This window comes from Haemaphysalis longicornis, unplaced genomic scaffold (assembly GCF_048455015.1).
Source record: "Haemaphysalis longicornis isolate Haplotype H1 unplaced genomic scaffold, Haemaphysalis longicornis Haplotype H1 scaffold_4, whole genome shotgun sequence".
Taxonomy (NCBI): domain Eukaryota; kingdom Metazoa; phylum Arthropoda; class Arachnida; order Ixodida; family Ixodidae; genus Haemaphysalis; species Haemaphysalis longicornis.
Genome location: NW_027526361.1, coordinates 223,992,868 through 224,007,904, shown reverse-complemented (window position 1 = coordinate 224,007,904; position 15,037 = coordinate 223,992,868). Strand labels below are relative to the sequence as shown.

Genomic DNA, 15,037 nt, shown 5'->3' with positions numbered 1-15,037 from the left:
AGTCCATGCCAATAAATAAAAGGGGAAACGGCTCTTTCGAGTACACTTTTGTACAAAAAAACAAAGTGTGAATCGGTCCCAGAAGCCCACAGCCTGGACTGGGCATGGGAAAGTTTAATCTAGTGACATAAGCAGAACATGTTTACAACTCCCTGACGCGTCCCTTCGACGCGTCATTGTGTGTTCTCGGCAAACTCGCCAAATAACCATGCTTAGCCCTGAAGCCGCAATCGATTATTGAAGGGAACTGGCTTGAAAATACGATTACGAAGATCGTTTTTCCAATATCTTTGAACAGTAATTGTTTCAAGGCTTCCTTTCCGAATGGTTTTACAAAAGCGCCCCATATCGATCTCGTAAAGCTAAAAATGGGATTAATCATGCTTTCGAACACACGAGCTGCTGCAAGTTTTGTACTTGCTGTATTTTTAGCCTATGAACGAGGTTTCCTCATAAATGTAATGGTTCCTGAGGGAGCACAAATCGGCTAACAAGAACACCTTAGTATTGTTGAGCCGGCATTCGTTCTGCATAATACAGCTTTTGGTGTAAAGGCAGTCTGCGTATTGGTATGGGTACGAGATTCTTGTTCGGTGATACAGGAAAAGACCTGCAGATATTTCTTTAGGAACTGTACTCGCAAATTCTTCTCGTAAAACTGAAGGCAAATATGAGTGAGACTACACTCTTAATCTGGTTCCGTATAAGTTCCAGTTAAAAAGGGTGATCCATATATTTTATGTGGATCCGAACGAAAGAATAACTGGAGCGAGGCATATAGGTGGATCTTATCTGGAACCGTCAGCTTGTTTTCTTTATGTTCGTGGTTTTTATCTGGAACCGAAGAAATGGGGTCATGCGATGTCGGCGGTTCCGGTTACTGTTCCACTTATGTCCCAGTAAACGGTTGGGGAGAGTGCGTTTGTATATTTTTTGCTCTTGTCTTGTTTCACATAACTCGTGCACGGCAGTGAAGTATGCACTCTTTCATGCATCAACTGGAACAATGAACCGCATATATATAAGGTGCTTCTTGACCCAAGATGCACGTGCGCGTTTAATATAGACGCGCACACCGCACATAAAATTTAATGAACTTCGCCGACATCTATGAAACTGCCTTGCAGCAGTTAACTTTCATAATACGGCTAAGCTGTAGTTTTAGTGATGTCCTTTGACAGAAAACGAAATCCCACTTTTTTGTCAACGCTGTACAAAGCATTAAAAATGTCGAGAGGAGGATATCTTAGGCAAAAGAAGAAATTGCAGGAACCCATTTCCAGGTGTTCTGCGGTACCCAAACCGCTTTCGTGAACATCGTATTTTTCTAATTTTAGGCGTCAAGTATACAAAATCACCAGTGACTTCAATTTGAGAAGGACTAAACGTCTTCCCTTTCCCCGTCTGCCGTTCGGGCAAAGCCATAGCTGCTATAGCGCTGAAGAATTCGTGGTGCTTTTGTGAACATCTTCATTACGAAATACTTGTTGAGGCCATTACATTTTATGCATTTGGTTTACAAAGCGTCGCAGAAACGGCAGTTTTTGTTCAACACTCAGTCATCATCTCGCTGTGGTGTAGTACGCGCTCAATGGTACTTAATCCACGTTACTTATGTTGTGATGGGGCGAATTACCAGCAAGGCGAATTACCTAGAGTCAAGGAATATAAATATTTGGGAGTGTGGATAAACGAAGGGGATAGCTACTTAAGTACTCACGAGGAGCAACTTAAGGTTAAGGGAAAGCGAAACGCAGCTATAATGAAGCATAGAGCTCTGTGGGGGTATAACAAATATGAAGTAGTAAGAGGAATGTGGAAAGGAGTAATGGTTCCGGGTCTCACGTTTGCGAATGCTGTACTCTGCTTAAAATCAGACGTTCTATCACGCCTTGAAGTAAACCAGAGAACGGTAGGACGTCTGGCCTTAGGCGCGCATGGAAAAACAACTAACGAAGCAGTTCAGGGAGATATGGGCTGGGCGTCGTTTGAAGTTAGAGAAGCTCAGAGTAAAATATGCTTTGAGATGAGGTTGAGGGCAATGGATCAACGAAGGTGGGCAGCTAAGGTTTTTAGGTACCTATACTTGAAAAGCGTGGACACGCAGTGGTTAAGAAAGACTAGAAGGCTAACGATGAAATACGGAAAGAACAGTGGGGAATCCAAAACAGCCAAGGTAACGAAAAAAGAGGCAAGGCAGATTGAAACGAATAAATGGAGGGAAAAAATGGAAGCCAAAACGTCGTTAGAGATGTACAGGGCTGAGAAGATGAACATCAGAAAGGAAAATTTCTACGATAATTCCCAGGGCAGCGCTTTGCTTTTTGAGGCTAGAGCAGGTTGCCTGCGAACTAAGAGTTTTGTGGGGAAGTATTCACAAAATGATGGGGTATGCGTGGTCTGCGGAAAAGAAACAGAAACTATGCGGCACATCGTGCTAGAATGTGAGGGTATCCATCCAAATCTACATGAAGGGAATATTGGGCTGTCAGAAGCCCTAGGATTTAAAGGTATCACAGAGGAAGTTAACTTCAAGGCTGTCGAGGGGACGAAAAGAAGATTAGAATGCTGGTGGACGAAAAGCAGAGAGGGGAATATTGCCTAGGACAGTTACCACTTGTAACAGGAAAAAAAAAAGTATTTTGTGCCTAATAAGCTTTTTATGCCTGCCCTAAGCAGCGCTAGTATTGAACCAAAAGTGTAAAACATAGGTATATTAGTCTTTTTTGGTAAGATGACATGTCATCACCCCGATACAAAGGGGAAACCAATAGAAATCATCATCATCATCATCGGGGTACATACATAATGGTAACCGACTGCGTCACATTTTACACCACACACATCATGCTACGCATGCAGTTATAAGATTAGAAGTTAGTTTTTGTATTTTGTCTCGTCCCGGCTAGTAATTTTCACAAGCAAAAACGAAAGCTTCTTTGCAGGAGGAGAATGACACAAAACCCGGAGAACTAAATCTACCACGCGGCATCTGCCTTACATTCTGTATATTTAAACTGAAATGGTATTCTTATTTCAAATTATGCATTGCAGTATCGCAAAAATTCGCAGTGTTACCCTAATGTTGTTACTTGCCGTAGTAATTCAAGTTCACCGAATGACCTGCCTTCTCCTGCTGGTCGCCCCGTTGCTCTTTTCCTGCACTATTGGTGTTCATAAAGAAAAACTGCTGGAAAACGGGCAGATGTATTATTACTCGCTAATTAGCGAGTAATCACACTGGATTCACTATGCGGAAGTAGTTTTCTATAACGTGGGTATCAAAGAGCGTCGCAGTATATAATATTGGTATTGGAAAGACTTGTCAAGAGAACGCAGTCAATAAAGAAGCGTCGTTTTGTTTTCACTGCAAAGAAAGAAATAAAGCTGTCATCAAAGTTTGTGCACACATACCGCACGCGCTCACGGACCGCGGAGAGAAACAACTTCAGCCCAACTAACGTGTTAAATTGGCTAATATCTGAGCTCTTTGTTCCAGCCTCAGAGCAGCGTAGACGTCCGCTTAGAGGCCTACTCCCATTTTCCGAAGCAAATATAAGCGATCAAGGGTGCCGAGATTGTGATCTCTTCCGCGGACTGGTCACTGGCCACGGCGTGCATCGCCAAAGGCACGGAGGAAGAAAAATTTGGCCGAAACGATTACGAAACAACCGCCACTTCAGTGCGGCATGGAGGAAAGAATACAAGGCAGCGCCGCTTGCGTTGATGCATGGTATAGTGGGACGGCAACGGGTACAACGACGATGAGGGAAAAACGGGACTGCGTGAACACTTTTAACGACAGCAGCGCCCCTACGTCTGAACGTTTACGGAAGCTAGTTTTTGTTCATCCGCATGCAGCGCCACCAGTGGCCTTCTATAGCGGTTTTCTCGATTGCTCGCGTTATGCGCCTGATGTACTAAATAAACTGTCGGTCATACTGGCGGGAACGGTTACCAGTTTGGTTGTGGCGTGAAACTGCGGATTTCTTCATGTCCTCGGGCTGTATTTACTGTTCGACGAAGTGAACTTTTGCCGGGAGGCGCAAAAAAGGTCAGTGCTGCTTATTTATGTTCTGGTAACGGTTGTTGTTCTTTGACTTGTTCATCACTGCTGCGTCCGATAAACGTGCCGCTCCGCTTCCTCTTCGATGCGAGAAACGTTTGCGGCCGTTATTCACTTAAGCTTGTGTGTTTGTGGGTCGGAGTCGGCTTGACATTTATGACTGCGTACGTTAGCTAGTGCTATTTAGAAAGTAGCTGGTGTGCGCATATCTCGAGTCTGCATGTCCCCTTATGGTGGGGTGTTGCTTAGTTGCATATTGACGGTTGCTGAACCTGTCAGCGGTACTGAATCTCCTCGGGTTAGTCGCACGCCATTGTCTCGCGCGCACACACTGCACAACTTGTTTGTCAGAGCGTCTGTCTTTAGACTTATCGGCATTTTCAAACTTTCGTGTTAATTGCGTTGTGTTGGTCTGCTGAGAGCTATAAATTTATTGTGCTAATCACGCTATTCCGTTTGTTGTTAATGTGCGTTCAAGGCGTTAGCGGCAGCACTTCTTACGTTTATCTGCGCTGTGTGTGTAGTTGTTCCCGGTCGGTTTCTTCCAATGCCTTCGATGAATTCAGATGTTCTATTTAAACTAGTCAACTTAAGTTGGCTCCCTGACGTGTAGTGAAATGCAAGGGAAAGTGGTTGTCTGAGCAGTAGCGTAGTGACAAAACGTTCCTTTTGTGGAGGGGAAGGCAGGTGGGAACACGCAGAAAGTGTGGTGCCGTTTCTATGCTGTCAATGTCAGTGGTAACCTGAGACCTCAGAATAATTACCCATAAAACTCACGTGTGGACTATTAGAAGTTTTAACGTCACAAAGTAAGTTTAAAAATAATACATTCCTGCCATTTTATGCTATCAATGTCAGTGGCAGCTCGAGAGTTGGAATAATTTTCAAAACCCTCGGGTGCAAAGTTGTTGCATCATGATGTGCACCAAACATTAATCTATTTCTGTTCTACTTTGAACGTAGAAATTATACTGCAAAAGCAGATTGCTACATTCTGTATTCATACTCTATGACCTGTTCAGAAAGAGTATATGGCTGACTGTGGAGACATTTGGCCCTCCGCTGATAGGTTGTGACAAATGTTTTTGTTCCTCTGCAAAAAAAAATAAAGAAAACAAATTATTTCCTTTCTTTACATGCTCCTGCGAAGTCATGGCTGTGGCATTCACTGGCTGAAGACATCTTTGGCATGCTGAAGGGTCGTCGGGGAGAGTGTGGCGGATTATGAATGCCCTGTGGAGCTCATAAGCCACAAAAGAGTATTTTTGAGTTGTGCATATTGTGCAGATATTCACCAGTTCGCATAGACCAAGGACAGGTGAGCTTAAAGTATGTTCAAATATTTTCATATCTCAAATTGTTTAGCAAGGAAAGATTACCAGGGCTTCCGCTGTAAAAAAAGACATTCTACTTTCGTGGAACGAATCAGACATTGTTCAATATTTTCTCGTGCTCCCTGGGTAAAGCGAGGCATAAATTTATTCTCTGATATTTTTGTACTGTTTATTTTCTAAGCAATAGGGCGAAGATAGACCTAAAACAGTGGTACAAGGAATGCATATGGCCATTTTAATTGTATTTGGACCCCTTCTTGGAAGTGTATCATCAGAAGGCAACACATTAAAGCTCTTGCACGGGATGAAATCATTGCATTCTACAAGTAAGTACGCACTGCCATTTTTGGGTCTTTCATGGCGAGTTTTTGGTAGTTTCTTTATAACTAATGGTTTGAAACTTGATTTCAGTGACAGCTTGGCCTGTGGCTCAACGTGACAGTAGGAGCTTTTCGGAACACGTTAGCGAAACTTTCCTGGAAGTGCACTTTGAGACTGCCCTGGCAGAAACACCCGCGTCTTAATTTTGGTTGGGTAAGCTGGCATTTTGTTTTTGCGAGACTCAATTTCTGGGTCTGTTCGTCCTAATAAAATCTCAGTGTTAAGAAGTTATCGTGAACGCCAATATTGGCCATTGTGTTCACATTCCGCCTATTACGTATGCTCCAACAGTGGCCAAAAAAAACACTATTTTGTATTTTAGTTTTGTAAATATTTAGCTTTTACACCTTGAGAGTTGTGATTTGCCAGCACCACGGACACGCCCAACGTGGTTGCTGCTACAACAATACGGTGGCAACTGACGATTTAAATTTCCCGCTTTTAATACGCCCGTATACTCCCAAATACAGGCGTAGCATGAGTAATGCTTGCATTGGATTTTGACAGGTGGTTAATTTTTTTTTTTTTAAAGGGAATTGTTTTAAAGGGTAATTTTTTAAAGGGAATTGTTTAGAGTACAGAAAGTGATGTCTGCAAAAAAATGTGTTATAGTTGTGATTTATAAGAACATTGTGCAACAGCCTAGTTCAGCATTAGTCAGCTCAACTTCTGGCTCATACCACTACGCACCATGGAGGAATACACATCGATAGGGAAATATTTTAGGTGGAAATAATTCCACAAAAAATTTCTGCCACCATGCGATATTTATGATTTTCCTATGACTGGCCATTTATTTCTTTGCGGTAGAAAAATCGTTTAGCTGTAAGTTATATTAAGCCAGCCTCACTACAGCATTCTGGGGAGCACATTATACTGTACAGAGAACATTTTTTGCAGAGAGAAGGTGTGTAAAATATAATGCCGAAAGGTGATTATAGTAATTAATATTTGATTAATAAACGAAACCTCTCAAGGATAAAAAACGTTATATTCAGGATACCGATGCAGCAAAGTGGGATACTTTCCAGAATCAGGGCAATTTCATTGATTGTCTGTGGTGATATTGTTTAGCGCACTTTCACCTTTGGCAGCACTCCCAGAAAAAAACCCAAGAAATCACTGATTTTAAATCAATTACTGTGTTATGAAAGGGACTAAGCAACTCACTCATTTAAAGCACCCATGTAACAAAATTTTCTTGTTTCCTTGAAGGTACATGAAGGGAACAGTAAGTCTTCTCGAGGCCCAGTTATTCTGAGAGAACGGACTGGCGGCATCAATATTGCCCGCAAGAAACACATCACGGATTCGCCGCCTGCATTGTCACTTCAGGATGTGGTCATCCTCTTCGCCGCATATGTCATCTTTTTCATCGTGTCATCATGTTCATATGGTTGTGTGCCTTTGGACAGTTCTTGGGACTTTTGCAGGGAGTTCTTGGAAAGCATGAGAAGTTTGACAGTGGCCTGGTGTCATTTAAGTTGGAGTCGCTGTTGAAATACTTGACGTGTTCAGCTCTACTTGGGATTTTAAATTATTGGTAGAGGTTAAAGTATCTCTTGAAAGGCATGAAGGAGGTCAGATGAAAGGCATGAAGGGGGTGAAATCAGATGAAAAGGTTTAAGTTACTGGCACATGCAAGTTTCATGTCAACTGAACACTGAAGTCATGCCTTATTTTTCATCATTGGCACAATGCGCAGGCTGCCTCTGAATCTATAGTGGGTGTTAATGTAGTTCATGGCACCGCATTGTAACGTCCTTATTATTCAAGTGTAGCTCATGAGATTTTTTTTCATGGCAGTGCTGCTGCTGATGCAAAAGTGACAGTGATTATTTACGCAGATGGCTTTCGCCTTCATTGATAAATTTTAGTACCGGATATGAGCTGACACCCATGACCTAGAAGAATTGAAAATGTGCGTATTTGCCTTGAACAAGTTTTCTTCTTTGAACAAAGCTGCATTTCTTGCTTGGCAGAAGCAGGGCTTTGGTCACAATTACACTGATAGCAAGACGGGAGGGTTTTTATTGCACGCAACTGGGGGTTTCACCTAAGGTAAAATGTTGAGGCTGGAAAAAATGCTTTCAAGTCTGCTTTGTAAAACTGGTCACCTGTATGATTCAACGCTGGCTTGTTTGCTTCTTAAGGATGTCTGACTTGCTCCCGCTTGAATTGATGACGTATATGATTAGTCTGCTTGTTAAATTTTAATATATGTAACATGCTTCCAGCTACCTGGTTTGCAAAATTATGTGATTCACGCTGGCTTTTGTGAGATTTCTTGGGATGAATTATTTTAAACTACTACAAATTGTTTGGACAAGTAACGTGCCTTAAGTCAGGCCTTTTCAGGACGCTCACAAAGTCTATTTTGCCTACAAATAGCTTGATGTTACACTTACGTCTGGTGTCAGGAAACCACTATCTTTAATAATCATGTTTTAATGGTGGCATGCTGCTACATGTGACCTCTCGTGTCAAAATGTTTTATCGTTTAACTTGGCTCGAGCGTTGTTTTCCTAAACTCTTGCACTGCACTGTTGTAAGTTTGTGGTAATACAACTGTGTATGGCTTGTTTTTAGGTCTTTCCCTACAATTTAATAGCAAACTGCATTTTCCCAAACAGTTATGCGTAAACATAGTATGGCAAGCCCAATTGGTCATTCCGCCTTTGAATTACCTTGGTTTATCTGATAAGACAGCATATTTGATGCTCACTGTTGTATAATGTCTGTGTCAGTGCCGCGGTAGACGCACACGTCTATTTATTTGTGAAGTAGTTGCCCCTAATATCGTCTTTATTAACCATGTTTTTGAGTAAAGGTGAATATGTGAAAATGCCACTTGGAGCCTAGTGTTATCGTTATGGTATTTATTCCTTGTACGTTGGTCATTTTCTGTGCAATTTAAAATAGACAGCTATTAAAATCTGAAATGTATGCATACTAACACCCAATAAAGTTGTATAGTATATTGAAAAGCAGTGTATGAGTCATAATAGTTGGTTTCGTGCGTATTTTAATGCAAGTATATTGTTTCTTTTACATGCAGCTGAAAGTCAGAAGAGGATTCTGCGGGTGAAGCCAAAGACTGTGCCGCTCTAGGTGCCTCAGACCAACTTTTATATAGAACTGTGCTCCGATAGGTAACTGTTGGGAACTGTCAGGGACCACACTGCTGCGGTCGTTTCTGCTTTCCAATTGTTGGTATCACTGCGGGTCATATATCAAGGCTGTGTTAAAATGGTGCTTGCGGTCTCCTGCTGATACCAATGCATCCGCCAGCCTGGCATATGACCTCGGTGTATACCGACAGGAAAGCAGAAATATTGGAAAAGTGGAGTCCCATAGACAGCTTCCCAATGCCTATAGGAACACCGTTTTATATAAACAGCTGGCCTGAAGGTACCTGGAACGGCGCACCGGATAAATTCCATAATCATTTTACATGGATCAATGTTCCAGTAACTTAAACTATCCTTTTATTTGGAACAGTGATCCGCATACTTTTATTTGGAACACCGATCCACATAATTTAGTTGCAAAAATATGTGGTGCACTGTTCCACTTAATTTTCAGGATATGTGGAACATGGTTCCAAATATATAACTGGAACTTTTTTGCAAAAAAGTTCCAGTTACTAAGTGGATCTTACGTGGAACCAGATTAAGAGTGTACAGTAATGTTAAATAGACATGCAGAAGGCTCCGCTTTCAGTGCGAGCAATGAAATACTAGATGATTTCAATATAACTATCTTGTACAAGTTGTATGGGCCGATTCAAACCACGAGAAGGAAATCCTGCAGGCGTGAAATTACTACGGGCTGAACAGCATGCGGCAACACTCCGAAGTAATAAACGGTACGCTAGTTCACGCGTGCAAGAAAAGTATGCAACTAACGGGCACTCCCGGTGATGACTCATGGCCCAAAAACTTGCGGACTTACTAAGAAATTTTAAAGGCAAGTTAGGTCGGCCCAACGAGCCACGGAAAAAAAAATATAGGAATGAGGCCAACAGGTGAACAAGAACGAGCGTCTTGGGCTAGGGTGCAAACTCGGGTGAACGATATCCTAGCCCAAATTAAAAGAAAGAGGTGGAGTTCTGCTGGTCACTTAATGCGGAAAGCTGAGAACCGGTGGACCAACAAGATGACTGAATGGCTACTCATTGAGGGGGTAGAAAACCGATAACTCGATGGATAGGAGAGATAAGAAAATTTGGTGGCAAAGAATGGATTTCGACAGCGGAAGATAGGAGCGGGTGGAAGCCAGTGCCGACATAAAACAGGCTGATAATTACGATGGTGATGTTTGGGTATGCTAAACCGAAGCGTAAAATCTATTCGTACAGTGTTGTCGAATGAGACAGCGCATTCCCTGCCCGTTGGTGATATTCCTCTAGCCTCGAAGGTGCGCCTATTCGGACCCACTTGTGTCGTTCTGACTGCGAAGTATAATGGTTCTCGGGCACGCGGGAAATAGACGAGACAACGAAATGGCGCTATAATGGTAATAATCGTATTTTGCGAAAGTTCGACAAAGGTAGCGTCAAAAATTCTGTCTGATCTAGAGCGGCGGCACTGCCGTTTGGATATACGAACGTAAGCAAATAAGAGCTTGCGTGGTGTTACCCCGTTACTTCTTTTGTGGCTTTGGGAAAATGGCAGCACTGCACGCGGCTGCAACTAAAAACCCAAAATCAGGCTAATTTTGAACGCCCGAATTTTCGCGGCCTCCTAGTCTTATTCCATCTACCGCTCCTTATTCCCTCTGTTTTTACCCCAACCGGCCGTCGACGATTCTGATTATAGTTGATGACAGGGTGAGAGCGTAGCAGGAGCTCCGCCCACAAGCGTTGTGTAGCCACTACCTGACTCTCTGCGGTTACAAAAAATAGTTCGTTATATTGCAGCTGTTTATACCCATGATTACTAATATAAGCGGCGTACAGTGTAGCCATTTGATTATAAAGTCGTTTATATATGTTTCACTCCCTTGAATGAATGATTTTCAGAGGAAAAAGGAAAAGTCGTCCTCATTGAAAACTTGGTCAGGAGAAAAAAAAATTACTTACTCAATCTTTGTACAATCTATTTACGGCGTATTTTGTATTTAACTCTAGGCCATTTGTGATTGTTTTACTGTTAGACAACCGAAACAAACATAAACGATGCGCATACGATTTTTGGGTCTGAATAGTTCGAATTTCTATCGCGGCACGTCGCTTAGCCGTCGTCTGCTTGGAGAAAGATAATAGTCGTGTGTTACATTTGGTCGGGCTCGTCGCAGTGTGATTATTTCTTCTCTTTGCGTGTGCACTCAGTGTCAAGAAATGTAAACGGTACAATATCTTTCACAGCCATCACCACCGTTGAATCAAGCGTCGTAAACGCAGGGTGGAAGGGGCGGTTCGTCGCCGCAACGGTTGTATACAGTGCACGGACTCTGTAAGCCCACGGTGTAATGGAAACGAACGGCGAAAATTCACCGGTGCCTTTCAGAAATCGGCCGCGATATCAACCGTGCGACGTTTCGAACGTAGTGATGCCCTGCAAACACCTATCGCAGAGACGCACGCTAACGGTGGAGATCGCGATGCCGCATAAGGTGTCCTTCCTTGCAATATCAGCTGTAGGTGCGAAGAAACAAGCGTTATTTTATTCCGCTTAAACGAGACAACACCGTATGCCGCAAGCAGAGAATTGCAGGATGTGAAACGTTACAAGTCTAATCATTGCTACTTCACGAGACACGCGAGTGGCAAGACGCTCTACGTCAGTTGTTTGGATTGACGGTATACGGTGTCATGCTTTCAATCCAGGCGGCGATTTCCGAGGTGTTTCGCGACTACGTAACAAAACAGCTGCCGCCGTTTCTTTAGTGTCATATCACCACCCCGCAGTTTACATTGGAATGATAAGGCAGAGAACCCTGACTGGCGGTGAAAATAGATAGAAAAACACCCTGAAGCACCACCAGCCGCCTTAAAAATTGCTATTGTGGGCCTTTATCGAAAAAATGAACAGTGACCTACCACAGCATTCTCCCTAAGTTCTACTTTCCAAGTTATGCTACATGGAACTTTATTCGCTTTATACTGAAAGGCAGCAGACTGCCGTGAAGGTATTTTAAATAGCATACACAAAGAAAACATTCGGTTCAACATGTTCCTTTGTAGCCATGTCAAGCTTTTGTGGAAACATTTTCATTTCTGATAATGTTTCTGACGCCAATAATCTTCCCATGTACACCAAACAGTGACAAGGAAAATGGATTGCCCCATACGAAACTCCAACGATGGGCTATACAAGTGCATTCAATTCTTACTGCACCTACTTAGACATTTGCACTCAGCAGGCCCAGTCACATGAATATGAACATGAATATGAGGTCTAAGTGACTTATTTAAAAATGCGCCGACACCTCCATGCAAGCACTTCCATTCTTTTGTCCACTTCTGCAACCAATCAGAGCACCGAACTCACCTCCATGCAAGCACTTCCATTCTTTTGTCCACTTCTGCAACCAATCAGAACACCGAACTGGAACAGGGAGAAGAAATATTTAATTCTCACTGCCTCTTGGCAAGGTGTTATGGGCTGCTGCATAAGCATTTTCTATTCTCACTACACTTTCCAGCCAGTAGCAGCAAAGTGGCACCCCGAAAGCCAGACGTTGAGTCAATTTTGATTTGCTTCACCGGTGTTTTCAATGTCTAATGCAGCTTTGCTCGCATACAATACTCGCACTCGTTCATTCTTTTTTATGTGCGATAATATGCTCGTTGGCATAAAAATAACGAAATAGGCACCCGTCTCTCGCAGGAAGGCAGGTTCATGCTGATTTTCTTGAAGCTACCCAGTCCGGGATAATTGTGTATGAACGTTTAATTCTTTGCGAGTCTGCAAAATGCTGTAATCATACCTGCTTACGCTAGGAAAAAAAAAAAAAAAAAACACCACACCGTCGTCCGTACCCGGACAAGTCAGAGCAGCGCGAATCAGTAAGGAAAGATACCTTGCGTTGTAAGATTTGACAATGGACTTAACGCGATAAACAGTACGAGTGGCCGTATCCGGCCAAAAAAACACGTCACACTTTGCACAATCCGCGTCGGGCGAAGCCTACGTCCACAGCAGGAAGCGAGAACGCTTGCAACTTGTCACCGCTACTGCAGTATCCGAAAGGAAATCGCATAATTTCCTCACAGAGGTTGCTTTACAGCCACACAATTTCCGCAATCACACCAGAAACAGATGCAGCTTCGACGTTCAAAGATCGAGTTCGGTGACGACGCTCCGCATAAAAACGGCCCACCACGATTTCCTCATACAAACCATGACGCGGCAAGACACACGCGGCACAGACGACGATAAGCGGCTTCCTGGTGCACTACAGCACATTCGTAACACAAACCACATACAGAGCTTTTGGTTCTCGGCAACCTCGTTGTCGCTGGACGACTCAGCAGCGATCGGCAAGCGAGCGCGGCCATATTGGAAGTAGTTCTCCTCTCAAACGTACGTCGCAGGCGTCACACAAACGGCAAAACGCCATTGGTTGCGGATGAACACAAAATCCCTTTGATGTCGTAAAAGCCGCTGCAGAGTAAAGCTGTCACCAACTATATTTTGTGTTTGACTAGCAATAATAACAACGCAGACTACGAGGAGAGTGGCAAGAGGATGCAACACATACACCACTTTTCAAACTCAAAAATCATCTTGAGTTATTATTCCCGTACATGCGGCCTCTGGCGGGAAAAAAATATTATGCCTGCTGAACGCGTGTCATAATGGGAAGACCAGTAAGCTGGTGCAGTGAATGTACCGGAATTTCCCTTCATGAGGGGCACACAAAAGTCAACACGAATACCGAACGCAAAATATGCGCTAAAACGACCTTTTTTCTGCTTTTGGACGCCGAGCTTGATTTCTCGTACAGTCGAGGTGTGGACACAACCCTCTCACTGTTTTCAGAGCTGACTACACATGATTTCTGTTGGCATGGTAAGCACGTTTATTATAGTAAACGCTATAGCCACAATTCGTTCCACATGGCGTATTAATTTTTGTAGCCCTGTTTGCGAAACATCGCTATTGGCGAATTTCAGTTCATCACTCGAAAACTTCTTCGGGATTCAAAATATACTCATCTGTAGCTTAACAACGAGTCGCGCGTACAAAGAACTGTTGAGAGGGAGGGGGAAACTGGTTGTGGGGATGAGTTCCAACCCCTCAGAAATGTTCGAAGTCTTGTGCTCGAAATTCGCAGCCAGAGGACCATTATTTGCAAGGCAGTTTGGAGCACATTAAGAGACCCTCGAAATCACTTGCTCATAAATACAAATTTGGGCTCGTGGAAGCGAGAACCAGTCTCCCGCATGGTTCCCTCAAGTTTTAAACTGGGAGGAAGACGAAGGAGAAGGTTATTGACGGATGAATGACCCCTTGGCCGACTTGGAAAATAGGGTTAGGGAAGCAGGATGCTAAGACCTCCGTACTATGGCTGCATCACGAACGAAGCCCCACAATGCAAGCAAATCCTCTTTGTTCCTGTACCGGCATTGTCTATACTCCTCGAAAAAGGAAGAACTCATCCGGACGACGGTGCTCGAGTCGTACGTCTTCTATGCCCTTTCAGTCTCGCACTGAATGTTGTAGTGTAGGCGCACTTGATCGGCTGAGCACGTTCCGTAGAAAGTTATGGATGTCCACCTGTGCAGTTGGTGGTACCTCAAATTTTCCATCACGTCCACCGTGACGACAGAGCCCGCTCGGGCTTTGAATGTCGGAGAATGAGTCAAATCAAATGAAAAAGTTGAAGCGCTGTTATTTACTAAATAAACTATGCCATTTGTGACATTCAAAAAAAGTATGCTTGCAGGTTCCTCAGCGCTGAGAATGTTTGTAGAACATAATCTTCTCAAAAAGTCAATAATCACTTATTATTTAACGAAAATTTGCGTGCAAACTGCGAGACGCGTGTTAAAATATGTTACCTTACCTCTTTATGATTCAAAGTGATACCGCTTTGACCTCTGGCATAGCGACCATTCTTCTATTTCGCTCGTGTAGGACGCCGTCGTGTGTGTAAACAAAACGCGGAACCTGAAGGCATGCGCGGCGGGTATCACTTAGTTGTGGATGGATTGTGACTGAACGGGGTTGGTTACGGATAGGCGGCACACATGTTACGCACTCCCACCTGCTAACTGGATCACCAAGACGCATGCGCAGCGGGTGTG

At 43.4% G+C, this 15,037-nt stretch overlaps 1 protein-coding gene and 1 long non-coding RNA gene across 3 annotated transcripts in view; both read left to right on the top strand.

The window, feature by feature from the left end:
- LOC144179656 (fasciclin-1-like) overlaps positions 1-15,037 on the top strand; it is a 92,018-nt gene that overhangs the window by 12,007 nt on the left and 64,974 nt on the right. The window lies entirely within an intron of this gene.
- On the top strand, positions 2,234-9,360 carry LOC144179655 (uncharacterized). Of its 2 annotated transcripts, XR_013324321.1 has the most exons (4): positions 2,234-5,384; positions 5,582-5,726; positions 5,812-5,934; positions 6,997-9,360. It is a non-coding gene; the product is annotated as an uncharacterized LOC144179655 (long non-coding RNA). The 2 variants fall into 2 exon arrangements; XR_013324320.1 differs by having other exon boundaries at positions 2,234-5,726.